The following is a 15090-nucleotide window of genomic DNA, read 5'->3' on the forward strand; positions in this document are numbered from 1 at the left end:
TTTCAGTAGGAATATGTTGTAATGCATTCATCTTATAATTGCTAAAAATGCACCGCACAAACACATGGAAATAGAAAGTAATTAAAAACATTTCTTGTTCATTGTTCGATGAGTGACGGCTGTACGGATTTTAATTTTACTGTATCAGTGCATTCACAATTAATGTTCGTCGAAATGAAAACAAATGCATACACTCCACTGTTCCTGTTCACTTCGCCAAAATTAAATTACATGCACTGAATTCTGTAAATTTTGTAACCAACGTTGGTATTTACAAGGATTTGCATCGTGAATTTAGCTTTAATATTTAAACACAGCATTAGTGTGCAAAGGATGTCAAACTTTTTTTGTGGATGTAGGTAATCAGTAAAAATGATTAATCATATAATATGTTAATCTAATATGATGAATTTGATGATCAGACAAGAATTGTCTTAATTCTTAAAAGGACCTGGTTATACCATTTATATATTTTTTAAAGTGGATAATTTGAATTTCATGAATTAAATATATTTTTTACATGTTTGTGTATTAAATTTATTTTACATTTTAAATATTTAATAGATATAAAAATAAACAACATTATTTCTTGTAAAATTTTTATTTCCAAAAAATGTATTTTGTGGATTCGGGTTCTTCTTAATTTATTTGTTGTTTAGCATCGAAAAGAAGTCTCAAAGAAGAATTGCAATTTTGGAACATGACAATCTGAGTCAACAATAAGCAGTCCAAATGTGTAATAACAAAAGAATTATTATCGGCAAAACCAGTAATGCCATATTACAATAATTAACTTCATGTACTTTTTATTTTGTACAAGATCATCTATTAAAAAATAAGTTTTGGAAATGCTAACACTTCATTCAAAATTCATTAACATTTTCAAAATTCTAGAAATGTGATAACTTCATTTTTTTACCAGCCACTCATATTTATATTTAATTCCATTAAATTCCAAATTTTGTTTCAACAAAAACAAAAGCGGTCTGTTACTAAGACAATTAAAACAAAAACAAACCTTACATTATGGCTGTTTCTTAGAAACACCAAAAATGTTCATTTAGTGTAGCATAGAATTAGACGTTTATTTTAGTAACCTGTGACACACCTAATACAAAACGGAATTATCTACAATAATACAGTATATTTATGGTGATGGCGAAAAAGTAGTACTTCGCTGAAATACCCGTAAGAAAATGCATCTTTTTATATCATAATATGATTTATTAATTACATTTTATTTATCAGTCCTAGGATTTTATCGTTAAACATTTACGATGAATCCAGCAGCGCAACGTGTACGTCATGATGGTTCCAGTGGATAGAGCAAATCCTTCGAGCATAGAGCATTTTAAAAATGCCAAGAGCCCCGGATTTGAATCCCATCTCCCCGCTACCGAAGGCACCTACATCTGGATGATGGAAACCCTGGCCTATCATAACTGTACTAAATTACTTTGGATCATGTATTTGTTTAACATAATAAAAGCCTAATTATTACCCCATTTTGCATTTTATTTGTTTTACAATAAGATAACTTATTTATTCTAAGTATTAGTTAAGAAAAAATGAGGTAAGTAAATTTATTAATATTTTGGTATCGTGTAAGGTAAAATAAGTTAGGCGAGGAAATAATATTGTTTTTATCCTAATATACTAATTTCCAATGATGCCTGTGTTAGTAAATACCTTACTTAATGGTTAAATACTGAAATTCAATCTGGCAAACATTTTAATTTTCATTAAAATTTGACTTGTCCAAAACGTCAAAATTTTTTGGCAAGAAAATGGGGGCCAGTACCAAACACTTGGAAAATTGGTTAATTCGTCTAACTTATAAAAAATTACTTTTATTTGAAAAAGTCTGACACTTTAAGTAAGTACTTTTAATATTCTATAAGAGTTAACTTCCAAAATGAGGTTATTGTTAGATTTAGACAAAGTAAGGTTAATGATAAAATTTTGAAGTGAGTGTAGAGAAATTTAGGTTAGGTACCTTATTATGTAAAAGTTAAGTTAAATAAAAATAATTCTGTGTCCAACACCCGATAATTAAAAAGAATATAGAGACATATTTTTTAAATTAAAAATATAATTTAAATGTGAATAAGTATATTTATTTTTTATTTAACTTGTTTAGGGTTACATTAATTCCATAATCTATTTAATAAACACCAAATCGATTAGACATTTGTCACCATTTGTCGATTTAAACCACATATTGTGAATGGTTTTGAAATTTTACACTGTGTACAACCATTAATTTTAATAAGTATTTACAATTTCAGTTTGCTGAAAATTTTAACCTAACAATAAATTTAAATGTTAATATGTAAAATTTTAATTTGAAAATACATTCGAATTCAGGGTTAAAACTTTGAACTTGGTCAACTTCTGCTCATATAATTAACTAATTAAAGTTTGAATTATGATAAATTAGATGGTACCATATTTAAATGTTGGAATAGTTTAAACGTGTCAAGTACAAATCCATTTATTAACATATTGAACAGCTTCTCGAAGCCCCCACATAATCCACTCGTATTGCAGTCTTGGATTCAGATATATTTGGCTGTACCATATTTAAATGTTGGATTAGGTTAAAAAATATCTATCAGAAACCCGTTTCTTAACATATTGAACAGCTTGAACATCGCCAACTTCCACTCCCCCAATTCAGAAGAGTTAATAAAAGAAAACGCAAGAGGGCAAATGAGATCGGGCCGACACGTAACCATGCGATAATCAATTTGGCCAATGAATAACAATCAGGTCGCACGAACAAAAATAAATTTGTCAATCTAAAGTTTAATTGGGCGAGTAGCGGCGTCGTCCTCGCTCGGTCCCCCGGTCCTCGCACCGTGACACACCACAACGAGACAGACAGCGTCGAATGGGCCCCGGAAGGACGCAGGTGCCTCTGCCTCTCATAGATCCGCCGTGGCGCAATGATAAATGGGGCCCTCGGTGTCATACTGGTTCGGGTCTAAGTCGCATCCCCCCGTCCCCCAATCGCGGATTCTGCCTCATTGATATTTATTATCCGAATAAATAACAATAACTGCTTTCTTATTCACTTTGTTCGGAAATTTGCTTTATGGAATTCAAGGAGGCGTGATTTATGCAACCCCCGCGATTTATTTCCACCTTTTCCATTGATTTATTGCGGCTACACCTTTCGCAAAAGTTACGGTCTAATTCGGTGGGTTTTTTTTTTCTTTAAATTAGTATCGAATTGCGATTTAGTTTTGGCGGTGGAATGGAGTAACAAAATTTTTAAGACTAAACCCCGTATGAAATATCGAGTGACTGGGCCCTTCATTGCCGTTTTACTGCCAGTTTTTAGGCCCACACATCCGGTAAAACTCCTTACCTTTTTACTAGCGGATTTGTACTACTATACTGCAGTACAGTAATAACCGTACGTGTGTGTATCTGGCAGGAAATGATTGTAATAAAGCGGGCTCTACGTCGCCTCCATATCCCCGATCCCGTGGCTTCCAGAGGTCCCAGTCGTAAAGACTCGCACCTTTGCGGGAACAGTCCTGGGCTGTGTGTCCGGGAGCTCCCATGAGTTGTTTTATTGTTGTAAGAGGATTTCGTATCTGATTGAATTCGCACGGATCAAAAAGCCCCTCGTAAATATATCATGTGGTATTTCAACGCTACCCTCTATTGTTACAGCCGAAATTATATTGGAAAGCTGACTAACACTTACCTACAATTTTTTTAAAAGGTCTTACAAAAATATTTTTGTTTGGAATTCTTAAATATTTAACAGTAATGTGTGGTAATTTTATAAATAGAGACTTCGTTAACAATTACGTTATTTTCAATCATGTTTTTTATTTAATAATCGTTTTGTTTCCTCCATAAAGTCTTGCCTAAAATCTGTAAAGATAGTAATCCAGTTATTTCCTTCCCTTGACCTTTCCAAAAGCAGTAGTGTGATGGAGTTTTATTGCAGAAATATGTGGTTAACACGGAACGATAAAAATCAAATAAAACGTGTGTACGTCAACAATGCAATGGACGGTTGGTGCAAGACAATTCAATTTCTTTTACCCTTTTACCGTCAGGTACGTATTTCACTCCGCTACATATTTCATCGGACGCCCTCTCCATAAAACAAATGTTAAAAATGTAGAAAAATGTCTGAAAACAATGGCATGACGGGCCGCACGTGCCCAAAATGTAAATACAACGAATTCATTTATAAATGAAATTTAATACATATATGTATCGGACGCTAGACAAGAATAAAGTGTAGTGAAAACGGGTAGGTCAAAGTTGTGGGCGAGGGCATTTCCCATGGAGGGCAATAACTGGGCTTCAGACGTGGACACAAGATAGTAGCGTTTTAAATATTCATACTGTGCGGCATTGCAGGACATCCAAACTGCTATGTAGCACACCACAACTCACCTTTGCTTGCTTCACAGTCGCCCTTGCCTCGGTGTTTTATGTATCCAAATCCTATAAATAGCTGATGCACTTCGACTATACCGAATGTTCACTAAATAAGTGATGAGAACGTGAAAAATTGTCGAACATATCGATATCAGGTATGTAAAATACGAGCGGGTAAAGGTAGAAATTCAATAATTCTATCGGGACACGTGGACATGCTATTCATAATTTATGTAATGGTAGAACAATTTTGAATATATATTTTTCAATTCTCGATATATATACAACACAAAAAAATTACCCACATTTATTCGCTCATTTGAATTCAATTAGAAATACATATTTTTGGATTTCATATGTAAATTTTAGTCAAAAGCTCCAAATTTGAATAAAAAAAATATCGCCTTATATGTATCATCTTACATACTTCAATGCTCACGATCTATTTAATTCATCGTGCTAACAAAACAACTAGTTTAATTTTGCCTGGTACACTGAATTCACTAATGACACTACTTACACATAAAATATTAACCCTAAACTAAGGGTAAAATGAGTTCAGCCTAGTGACTTAATGGTATGAAAGTGAATGAGAAATATTTTTACACTTAACCAAATGAAATAATTAGAAAAATGTATACTTTAATTAGACACAAACTTATTAATATATAACATTTTTTATCTACCTATATTTCATAAAAAACCCGAAATTTATTTTTCAGGTTATATTTATCATAAAAAAAAGATATAATGTGTAGAGTGGTAAAGAAAATTTTTATGCAGTTTTTGTCAAGTGGTGGCCACAAAAATATCATAAAATTTAAAATTTAATATTTTGTAAGACAAAGAATTATTTTAAACGTATACATTAGTCTGATTTGGTTTACCTATTTAACAATACTTTTAACAATCATAATTTGTTCTTAATAGGATTTACATTAAAAAAAATTGTAACGTTATTAAAAAATATGAAACAACATATACAACTGTAAATACAGTAAAAAACGACCTAACAAACACAACTTATTTTATTGACATAGAAATTAGAAGAAATTTTAATAGAACTAATATAACAATCAGATGTCGACTCTTAAACAAAACTTATGTTTTTCAACATATATATTTCAATAATGAAACCATTGGTAATATATGTTAAAAGAATATTCGAACAAGACTAAAGTTTGCACAAAATTCAACAGAATATGATCAGATGGTAAACAATACGACAATACTCGTACGTTCCTCGTCGTCCAAATAGAAATCCTTGATACATTTCAAAAACATTGAAAAACGGTGGAGGAAACATTATGATTTGGGGTCCCTTTCCTTCTCATGGTATAGGACCATTATAGAAAATTATTGATAAAATAGGACTTTTCATGTATAGAGGTATCATGAAACATGTAAAGGATCCATTTCCCAACGATAATTTATCAGTTACGTAGATATTTATTTGGGTAGGCTATATTTTTTTTTAATTCTGAAAAATTGGTTCTTAGACACCTTTAAAATATGTTTCTCCAAAGATGAGTTCTTAATTTTAATAAAAAGATCCACCTCGTCTCAGTTTTCTAATTTTTCTTCAGTCCCATATGGCAAAATTCATATCTTGTCATTACTTGATCATACAAAAAGTTTCTATTTACATTTTTGTAGTAAATTGAATACTCTACAAAAAAGTATCCTATAATTTTTTCAACTTTTTAACTTCTAAATTTTATAACTCGTAGATAAGTTAATATTATGAAATTCCCAACATATGTTTTTGTGGAACGTTTTACAAAAAAGAACTCCTGTGGTTAATCAATTTTTCTAACTGTATAGAAAATATCTGCAATCGAATCCAAATGCGTACTGATCTTAATAGTTTGAAAATATTCAAAAAATTTGAATTTATTTTGATGGAATAACAGTTTCTGATTTATATCTTATCTTTTGTTTCAGAAGGTATTTCTTTCTAATCAATTTTTTAATAATATTTTATCACAATTTACTATGGATATAGTTATAGATTAAAAAACTAAAAATATATATTGCGCATGTTATAATATTTACTTATCTACTTCTAAAATTTAGAAGAAAAAAAAAGAAATTTTGTTAAATTCTTCAAACTTTGACCTCCGATATTTACTAAACGCTAAGAGTTATGAAAAAATTATAAATTATTACTTTTTTTGTAGAGCAAGTGTAAATAGAAATTTTCTGCACGTCAAGTAATGACGAGATATGGATTATGTCATTTGGAACTGAAGAAAAAATAGATAACTAAGATGATGAGGACTTTCCTATTAAAATTAAAAGCTCATATTTGAAGAGAAGATTTTTTAAAGGTGCCTAGGAACTAACTTTTCAGTGAAGGAACTTTAACAAAAATAGTCAATTATTTTGCACCACCCTAATATTTATACATGCATTTTATGCAAACAATGATCCGAAGCATGCGTTCAAAGTTGTCAAAAATTGGTTAAAAGATAATTATGTTGAAGTTCTTGATTAGCCATTGCAAGTCCGGATGTAAATCCAATTGAAAATTTATGGAACGACATGCGCTCTCGATTCAAACATCAACAACCATCAAATTTATAGGAATTATGCTTATTAATTGAAGAGTCGTGGAATTTAATATAGAATGACATTACAAGCGTTTATAAAGATCAAGGATGAAGAACAAAATAACCATTTTTTTTAAGTTGTACATATATTATTTAATCAACGTTTTTAGACATTAGAATTTACTTACAAAATAATTATTTTAAATAAAATATAGAATATTTTGATTATATTTAATTAGATGTGTGCATTTCCTAATAAATAACAGTAAGCATACATTACTTATTACATTTCCCTGGCCACCACTGAACCTTTTCAGGAATTTCTCAGTAAAATCGAATAATAATTAAAAATATTTTCAACTTAAACCACATTGTACTTGTTACATTTTTTAGAGATTATTCTTAATAATTTATTTAAGTTTATATTATATGGATTATATTATTATACTTTTGTTCAAGCTCCAATATTTAACACCTAAACAAATACAATTAAATCCACGGTGACGCATTTAACTATTTTTAATTGGCAAAAATTGATTGAAATTTTACTTCCAAATGAGATTATTTAAAAATTTCAAATTATAATGGAAAACAATCTAAATTTAAACTAACAGTATTATTACATATATTTTAATTTCATATCAAATGAAAAAATCCATTGCAAAACATATTTATTTTAATTTTTGTTTTAACAATAATAATAATAATCTGAAACTACGGACGAGTACAGAGAAAAAATGGAAATCTTTAGATCAGTTTCAGTTAAGTCATCTAATTATAAGCAAAGTTAATGCGGGCAAAGTCAAAATTTTTATGTCCAGTTAACGAGCTTTGTAGGAACCTATAAAGCGAATTTCCAGGTCCGGTTTTACGTAGCCGTCAACAATAGCCGCGGCCTAAATATTTAATTTATGGTAAATTTTATGTCACAGTCCGCTGTGCAATTTCAATGGTCCCGCGCAATAAAAACGAATCTACATCTGTCAAAATACATTTTTTATTCCCGCCAGGGAAATTATAGGTAAACATTTCAGTGCATTTTACGTTTACCGGCATTTTTTATGGCAATTTTCTTTTAATTACTTTTATATAGGCGTGTAAAGTTTATGGTGAGGAGCGGAATAAGGAAAATTATTTATTGGAAGTTTGTAGACCTGCACGGTCGTAAAGTACTAAGTTGATATCGTGGAACCCCGCCAAATACTACTTTACGATCGCTTCATTTCTTTGCTGATACAGATAAGGCCGAATATGTCCCGCAATTAACTGTATTTTACACATTTTCTTGATGGCGTAAACTGATTTCCCAATGGAAAATGTCACTGTAAAATATGCAAAGGAACATCACGTTAAAGGTACATAAAATCGAAAAACTACTGTCCAATTCACCCTAATGTTATCTTTAAATACTATTTTTACGTTTACACGAACACCAAATTGAATTAGAATTAAATATATGTAAGATGTATTGAAAAACTTTAAGCTCAACTCAATTTTATGAAATAAACGTTTCTGTAAAAGAAATAAAGATAGATATAATATGATTAAATGATTAAATTATCTTACCGAAACATTTTATAACATTCTGTAAAAATGTAATAAAACCTAAGATAGAAAAGTTACTATTTTAAAAGCATTTCTCGCAGTAAAACGAAAAAATTTATAAATTTTGAAAATACGGGGATTATATTAGAGAAATATTTATAATTTCTTAAATAATAAATACACGGATTAGAATGAAGAAGGGTGATATTTTATCAAAATTCCGTGTTCGGGTTCAATTCTTAAAAGTTTCTCGCACGCAAATGGAGGCCTAATGGCAACTGCTTGTCTCGTTTGAAAGGGCGACGGCGTAATTAAATATCGCTTAATTTAGATCAATTTATGTACCCCAATTGTTTCGGAAACCAATGAAACAGAATGTCAGAAAGTGTGTTTTATGCACCTGCCCCGAATGCACTGTTTAATAATGAACTCTCACATTAAGCTCAATCATTCCGTTTAAGCTCCCGGAGTCACACCTTCCGCGCGACAGCTCCGCCAGCTCTCCCGCCATTATAAATTGTCAAACAACATTAATTGTGTGAGTGTGCTGCGAATGTTGGGATTGTTCATTTTAACTCGATCGTCGCAGTGAAAGTCGAATAAATTTCGGCATTTTAATAAAGCCTCATATTGTTTTAAGACTAATTCACGTCATAAATTCTAATTCAAATTGCGCGCTATAAATAAGACAACAATTTTATAATTTTGGCAATGCCCCATTATGGTTCACTTCGCTCTTCATGTCTTCACATTTTTAATGTTCCGAGTTTTAAAATGCATTTTTCAAAGTATATAATATTTTTGAAATTCAACAAATCTCAAATTGGTTTAGAATTAAAAAAGTGAAATTATAAACCGTAAAGAATTAACTATGATATTTGACTAGAAATAATTTCTCCGAAGACATTTATTTACTTAAATACTATTCCACTGCCTGAACACTTTTTGTCTAATATATTTTTTTCTAATAAAATTCCGAACTTTTCACCTTTAAGTATACGTTTATCTCATCCTTTTAAACCGATTGAAATATTTTTGTTGTAATATTTTCTAACTAAAGGATGCATTTTTCGCTAGATATAATTTCCCCGTAAACATTTAAATAAATTTTATACAAAAACTAATTTGTACAATAACATTCCAAATTATTCATCTTCATATAATAATCCAATTTTGTTTCTACTTTAGACTCATTTTTAACCTTTTAGGACTTTTATCACATTATAAATTGTTTTTAATTTTTTGGACTGATTAATCTACTTGAAATATCTTTGAAGTAATAATATGAGTAAGTCACTAAGAAATTAAATAAAAAAATTATAGATTACACTTAATATTCATGAAACTTTACTGATAAAATATAAAATATAAGGATGCAATGTGTCATTAAGGTTTATTTCTTCTTATTTAATTCCGTTATTTATAAACCAAAATTATTTTAGAAATTAGAGAAATCTCAGAAGGTTTGGTTTTTAAAAAATAAACTTCGAATAAGGTATTTTTAATAATTAAGAAGAATATACTACCATTTGTTATTCAATGTTTTCTTCTGAAGAAATTTCAATAAGTTTCCAAGTTATTCATCACTAAGATATAATTCCCCATTTTCTTTCTTACTTGGAAGGACTTTTTTGACTGTCACAAAACTCAGGAACATTAAGGTGAATAAAAAAAATTAAAAATGCATAAAAAGAACTTACAAATTAAAAAATAAATCATATGATTTGAATTTTAAAAAATTAATTTCTAAAGATAAGGTATTTTTAATAATTAAAAAAATTCGACCACTATTATTGGCCAGGAATAATCTCTTTGTAAGCATTTAAACAAACTCTGTTTATTCTATAAAATTTTTTGCAATAATATTCCAAATTATTCACCATTAAGGTAAACAATTTCAAACATTCTCTCCTCATTCAAAAATTATTGTAAAACTTTACGGACGTGCAATCATCATAAATGTTTAACCTTGTTGGAGATTTTATATTCTTTTTAATTTGTCTAAAGTAATATTATTTATCCTGAAGTCACCTGAATTAAATATCAAATAAAAAATATAAAGAATACATTTATTAGACACGAAAATTTAATTATAAAAGAAATAAAGATGCAATATCTCATTCAGGCTAACTTACTATTGATAATTTATAAATTTATGAAACCTCATGTGATTTGAACTTTAAAAATTAACTATTACAAAGGATAAGATATTTTCAATAATTAAAAACAATAGACTACTATTTTTTATATGAAAAACTGTTATTCCTCTTAAATACTTTTTTAAAGAAATTTTCTAAAATAATGTTCGAGATTATTCACCTTTGAAGTATATATTCCAAACAGTCTTTCTTCGTTCGAAAATTGTTGTAAAACGTTTTTTTTTTTGACTGACATAAAATTGTGGAATTGAATATTAAGTTAAGTGAAATATTTTTGAAGTCATGTGTATTAAATATAAAATAAAAAATTAAAGATACATTTATTAGATATGATAACTTAAATATAAAAAATAAAATTTCATTAAAGTTTACTTCATTTTTTATGTCAATTTCTATTCTTCAAGAATCAAAAAGTCATTCAATGTACATAATATTTTAAAACATTTTAAAAAATTCAATTTGTATTAAAATTTATTTGCTCCCTTAAACACTTTTTCTCTAAAGTAAAATTGTCCAACATTTCTAAACTTCTAAGGTACAATACTTCTTTTCATTTGTCCTTTCTTTCATGTGCAAAAACCATATTTAGAACATTTTAAATATTTTATAATTTTTTTGATTGTTAAAAAACAGATCAATGTATTTTTGTGTGAAATATCAATAAAAAAAATATTCTAAACAAGTAACCAATTAAATATACAGTTTATACAACAACATTTTCTCTCTTAATGCGAAAATTTCTTTTTACATTTAAGAATATTTTAAAATAGTTTAATTTTTTTTTTTTTTTTTTGACTGACACGAAACGGTTCAATGTAACATAAGCCGTTCGAAACATTTTTGTAGTTATATTTTCCATCCAAGTAACCGGGAGATTAATTAAAAATTTTAAAGAATGCATTTATTAAAAATTAAATTAAGGAAAAACGAGAGGATTTTAAAAAAACGTTATTAAATCGCTAATAGCTTTCGGGGTATATACGGGATATATGTAATTCAGTGTGATGCATAAAAAGACGGTGAGTGATTTGAGGGTTGTATTAGCCGGGGTCGAATCCTCATCCTTCCGCAGACGAATGGCATCCAATTTGTGTTATGAGTGTGTCGGCGAGGGAGGGCGGAACGTGGAGGAGTTTCGCGGCAACAGAAAAGTACATATAGTTTAGTATGACCGTGGTCGGAGGCTAGGCGAGCAACAGGGGTAGAGGAAACGGAGAAGCCGCAACGTTACAGGTACTAAAATATTGATGTCCCGCGTTATATATGCAACATCGGTAGAGGATATAAAACTCCTGGCTATTGGCCATATCTTAGCATTACGCCGGGCCGTACGGCACGCGCTATTTCCATCGGGAAAAACAATTTCTCCGCGACCCACCTTTCCATACTTCTTCCCTTTTTCGTTCCTCTCGTTTCCCTGCCCCCTACAACGATCTCGTGCGTGTACTTCATCGCTCCAACGTGCTTTTTTGCGTCATTCTTAATAATGCGATTTTATTTAATCAACGTCGCATTACACTTACGTCCAATGATTTATTGCCGTGACGTGAAATGAATACACGTGTCGGGCGGGCAACTCCCAAACTTCATCAAATATTCATCTTCGAGTGGCACAAGCACTAAAAAAAAAGAATCATCTCAAACATATTGGAAACTAATCGACACTGTTTGGTGCAGATGCCAATTAAGTGTCTTACTTCAAATTCACGTCTTCCACACCAGGTGCTCCTTAGCTTAGTTCACGGTTAAGTTGTATGCATAGCAGGTATTCAGATGTAAATGGCACACCCGAAATTATTTACGTATGCCGAACGGCTCTAAGAGTGCATTAAAATCAACGACAAAATACCGTGAAAGCCAATCATAATTTAACTCGACTAAACACAGTCTCTTAATTAATTTAAAATTCCTAACGGAAATTTGTATCTCATATAATTTGTTCTTTATGGGACGTGCCTGAAAGCACGCCACCTGTGCTGAAACGGAGTCGTTGTAAATTATGTTATTAATCGAAATAATCTTTTACGTCTATATAGGATGTACTTGCCATTTAATCGATAAATTTAATTGCAGTCGATGCCGAATTCGCGTGTTTTTGTTGTTTTCAATTGGCTTTGTGTGATTGAATGTGAATCCAATACAAAAGGAATTCATAATTCATGCATATGTATACAATGTAGGTTGCATATAATCTATACATTTTTATTTAGTGTTTTTCAAATTCAAGATCATGTTTTTTACCAAAGAAAATCAAAAAATAACAAAGAACAAAAATTCAAATATAAAGGCTCTCCAACAAAGTATTTTTCAAATAAAAGACAAAAAATTAACCAATATTTTTTTGAGATTAATGTATTTAAAGGAATTAATTTACATTAGTTTCTTTTTTTAATTTCAGGTAATCCACAATTAATATTTATTTATTTAAGACATTCATTAACTACAGTTAAAGTAAATGTATAGTAAAACTAAAGATACTGCATTAAACCTAATGATTCTAAAACTGGATTTTTGTTAATATTTTTGGACTTTTTTTAATGTGTCGATTAACTAAGTATTTGGGCAAGCCCACAGCCATGATTCTATTTTATTTTATTAATTTATTTATGTTTTTTTTTTCAGAACAATATCTATAGTGCAATTTCAATTATCACTTACCAACAAAAAACGAAACATCAAAACTATTCATAGACAGACTCACTAAACTAAGCTAAAATCATTCAAATTCAAAAAAAGATCATTTTAAGCATTTGTCATTTACTCGAACTAGTCAAAAAGAAAAACATGAACAATCGGACATAAATTTACCATCAGTGGAGCAAACTTCAATGTCAAAGAAAATTGTAAATTCTAGTATTCAGAAACATGCAAAACAAACATAATAAAATGGAATGTAGTAACTCAAAGATGTAATTTGGAAAAAATATGCACTTATGTTTCAGCCATTTTTTTTTTTTTTTTGAAAACTATTCCAAACATTCCTGCATTATATGCATGCAAGTTCAAAAACAATATGCCTGCGGTAAGTCAAAAGTAATAAAGAAAAAAACATTGATATAACTGAAAATTATTAACGAAAACCACAAGTAATCGAGCCCCTAATATTTTCATCTTTACTAAAATCTTTTAGACATCCCACCAATATAAACATTGTAACATTGCTATATTAAATAAAAAATAGAAGAAAGTATATTATAATTAAATATAACAATAAAACAAACTTAATTTATCAAAAACTTATACTCTATTTCAAAAGCACGCTAGATATAATAAATCTGGTTGTTCCAAATATATTTAAAAAATCTAATTAATTATTACTTTATTCAATTTGATTCACAAGATTAACATCACAACTTAAGAAAAAAATTTACACACAAACAATCTTAAGAATTTAAATACACTAAATATAGAAGAAACTAGAAATAGAATTCCAGGAGGATAGATTTTAGAGAAAAACTATTTAGTATTATAAAGATGATAAAGTATCTCATACTAGAAAAAAGTAATAAAAGTGCAAATAGAATAACTCAAAGATAGTGGAAAATATGCCCTTACGCCTCAGTGATTCTTCCCTAAAAAACGATTACAAACACGTGAGGCCATGCAAGTTCCAATACAATATGGCAGGAGTAACTCTAAGGTAACAAAGAAAAAGAACATTATTACCAAGACAAACTGAAAATTATTAACGGGGTCTACAAGTAACAAGTCCAGAAACTTTTCGTCAATATTAGAATATGAGACGCTCTACTAATCGAAAAGTTCCAGCATAATAATGTGTATTATTAAATAAAAAAATGAAAAGAGCAAACCCAATGGCATTTCACTTTACATCTTCATTCATTACTTACTTAGTTAATTTAATTTAATTAATTACCAAATTAAAATAAAATATAATGAATCTGGTGTTTAAAAAATCTAATTAGTTATTATTTTATTAAATTTGAAGGAACATTAGTTCTATATTCTTAAAAACAACACCACTAACTTGAGAAATAGATTTAAACATGAATATTTTTACATCTTTAAAAAATAAAATATTCGAAAAACGAAGAAATTTATAGAGAACAAAGAAACGATGAATATATAAAGATAATGAAGAATATCATGCTAGAACAACAAAATAAATAAAAGTGCGAAAAGAATAACTCAAATATTTAAAAAAATATATACCCTTCACTTGTTGTTCCCTTGAAAATGATTACAAACACATGACACAATGCAAGTTCAAACATAATTGATCAGGAGTCAGTTAAGAGTAGTAAATGGAAAAAACATTGTTACAAAGACAAACTGAAAATTATTATTAGTAGTTAAATCCAAAAGCTTTTCATCACTAATAAATCTTATAGAACCAATAGAAACATATTCACATTACTATATTAAAAAATCAAAGAAAACAAATCTGAAAGCATTTTACTTTA

General features: G+C 29.2%; 1 long non-coding RNA gene across 1 annotated transcript; it reads left to right on the plus strand.

The window, feature by feature from the left end:
* Window positions 1-937: 937 nt before the first annotated feature.
* Window positions 938-1445, plus strand: LOC126266526 (uncharacterized). Its single transcript, XR_007548855.1, has 2 exons — window positions 938-1188; window positions 1249-1445. It is a non-coding gene; the product is annotated as an uncharacterized LOC126266526 (long non-coding RNA).
* The last annotated feature ends 13645 nt before the right edge of the window (window positions 1446-15090 follow it).

Source organism: Aethina tumida, chromosome 1 (genome assembly GCF_024364675.1).
Source record: "Aethina tumida isolate Nest 87 chromosome 1, icAetTumi1.1, whole genome shotgun sequence".
Classification (NCBI taxonomy): Eukaryota; Metazoa; Arthropoda; class Insecta; order Coleoptera; family Nitidulidae; genus Aethina; species Aethina tumida.